The following is a 3,131-nucleotide window of genomic DNA, read 5'->3' as shown; positions in this document are numbered from 1 at the left end:
TTAGTCTTTGACATCTATTTGCAATGCAAGAGAACTAGACTCAGGGCAACTTGGTGTTCTATAAACATAGAGTATAAGCAGTTCATTAGTGACAATTATAGCAATTCTTTATTCTTGTTAATATTCTTAATTTTTCTCTTAGAGGATCAAACCTATTTCTTTGTACATGCGAGACAAAAATTCTAAGATTGAGCTACATGCCTTCCTCCTTTCTTGTTTTCAATATTTAGCTTATTTTTGTTGTTTTTATTTTATATGTGTATACACATGTCTTGTGTAGGCAGGTGTCTACAGAAGCCAGAAGAGGGTGTTGGAGCCCTGGAACTAGAGTTACAGGCAATTGGTACTGGGAACCAAGCCTAGGTCCTCTGCAAAAATAGCGAGTGCTGTTTCCCGCCTCTCTGTTGCCAGTAAGAAATATAAGTATATATTTGTTAAGACAGTACGGCTTCTCCTTATACATTTTAAAGGCATCAGCACATATTTTGCCATGCTGGTTATATGATAAAAAGTTTAGGACTATTTCCTTATCGTGGGTTGAAGCCAGAAAGAGTGTGAAGGAGGAATGCATGATGACTTTTGAAGTCTCACTTTATAGTGGCAGCTTATTCAGACAGGAAGAACTGGGAGACCACAAGGAGCAGTGCACAGAAAAAGAGGAGCTGTGAAGTTCCTGCTCTGGGTATTTAGTTCATTTTCTAGAACCTGATAGAACCTAATCAATTCAGCACTACAATCCAACTCTTCTTATTCCACATTCTATGCTTCTTTTCACAACACCTTGCACACTTTCTTGTTTTCAATATTTAGCTTATTTTTGTTGTTTTTATTTTATATGTCTGTACATATGCCTTGTGTAGGCAGGTATCTGCAGAAGCCAGAAGAGGGTGTTGGTCCCCCTGGAACTAGAGTTACGGGCACTTGGTGCTGGGAACCAAGCCTAGGTCCTCTGCAAATATAGCGAGTGCTGTTTCCCGCTTCTCTGTTGCCAGTAAGAAATATAAGTATATATTTTTAAGACAGTACAGTTTCTCCTTATACATTTTAAAGGCATCAGCACATATTTTGCCATGCTGGTTATATGATAAAAAGTTTATGACTATTTCCTTATCGTGGGTTGAAGCCAGCAAGAGTGTGAAGAAGAAATGCATGATGACTTTTGAAGTCTCACTTTATAGTGGTAGCTTATTCAGACAGGAAGAACTGGGAGACCACAAGGAGCAATGCACAGAAAAAGAGGAGCTGTGAAGTTCCTGCTCTGGGTATTTAGTTCATTTTTTAAAACCTGATAGATACCTAATCAATTCATCACTACAGTCCAACTCTTCTTATTCCACATTCTATGCTTCTTTTCACAACATCTTGCACATATTTTTGATTAGATAAGAGAAAAATATCTCTGTTTCTACTGACTGCTTCATACCCCCATACTACAGTTCATAGAATTCATGAGTTGATGAGGATTATTGTAATTGTTTTTTGAGGAGAATTTCACATTAACTATGGGATAAGCTCCTCTCTTAGTAAATCCTTAAAGGATGTCTTTTTCACCTAAAGTATGGGTGATTTCTGGAGTTATTCAGTCAATAGAAATGTGCACCTTTAATGAGGCAAAGGCTGTAAACACACCAGGAACTTACGTAATACTTTGCTGTTGTTGTGGCTAATTATTTCCACTGTAAAGAATATTCATACAAATATTTCTAATTAAAGGTGAAGTCGTTCTCAGTATAGTATGTTTAAGCTTTTGATCATCTCCAAACTATGCGATCCCCAATGGATGCTTAACCTAATAACTATATTTTCATAGTTAGCTGTATTAGAGAGACCCAAAAGATAAATTTATGTCTTTGAGATGGTTAATGTGAGATGGGACCTTGCTGGTCTCAAGGTACAATTCAGGTACAGGAAGCTAATTTCTCAAACTAAACAAATTGCTTTAGTTTGACATAATTAATAATAAGCTGTATCAGGGCAGCTAGGCAAGTCCCAAAGGGCAGAATGAAACTTTTGCATCCTATTGTGAATTACCTTCAATAAAGCTTGTGTAAATATCCCAAGAATTTAATCAGTCTCACTGGGCCTTATTAAAAAGTGAATTTAGCAAGGAACAAAATTAGAAATAAACCTAAAAAATCCCTAGATATAGCTCACCTTTGATAGAGTTTCAAATGGTACATTAAATGTTGGAAACTATAGAATCAGAGACAAGTGCTGAAGTTTTAATAGTACTCTCACACACACTCATACATGGTAGAAAGACTCTCTTGGTTAGGTACAAATGTTACTAGATTAATTCCCAAAGAGCTCATATGATTTAAGCAATTTCAATGTATTTGCAAACATAATATATATTTCTTCCATGGAGGATTATGCCTACTTTAAATGTGTTTGAAAGGGTAATTTATAGTTTACAGCTTGCGTTGTTTTACAATAATCATTGTAAGTTAATTTTCAATTGATTTACATTCATTGTTCCTACCATGGAAATGCTATTACATTATTTATTATATTGAACAGACATAGCCTAGAAGAAATGGGAAACACAAAGCTTTTTCTTTAATTGCCCCTTTTCTGTGGATATATGTGAACTGCAGTTTCTCAGCTTCTAGTGCCCTTGTGAGATGGTATCTTGTCCAGTTCCTTGACTTTTTTTTCCCTTTTAAAAACCCATTTTAAATGTCAACACGGAAATTAAAGTTTCTCTTGATATGCTAATTTTATTGGGACTTTTGAAAGCTGTCTCCATTAGCCACGTAAGCATATGGCAAACTTTACTTCACCTAACGTTCTTTTACTGTGTGCTTTTCCTTCACTTCACATCACATGGATAGGTACTACGCAACCTCAAACTATGTTTTGTGATTGCAGCTGTTCTTTTTCAAATTACATTAACTACTGTATATTATAAGACAGTGTTCTCAGCTAGTTCTTTTAAACAAAGCAGGCACACAACAGAATTATTAATTTTATCATCATGACACTTGATTTGATATCTATGACATATCAGAGTCACAGTCCAATCTGTGATAGAATTGAGTTCACACTGGCTGGCTGAGTCTTCCCCAAGGTATCTATGATACTCAATCGTCTTTTAAGATTCTTGTCAAACTAGGGGCAACTGTGAATAT

Source organism: Nannospalax galili, unplaced genomic scaffold (assembly GCF_000622305.1).
Source record: "Nannospalax galili isolate Female #2095 unplaced genomic scaffold, S.galili_v1.0 scaffold5069, whole genome shotgun sequence".
Taxonomy (NCBI): Eukaryota; Metazoa; Chordata; class Mammalia; order Rodentia; family Spalacidae; genus Nannospalax; species Nannospalax galili.
Note: the sequence above shows the minus strand (reverse complement) of the source record.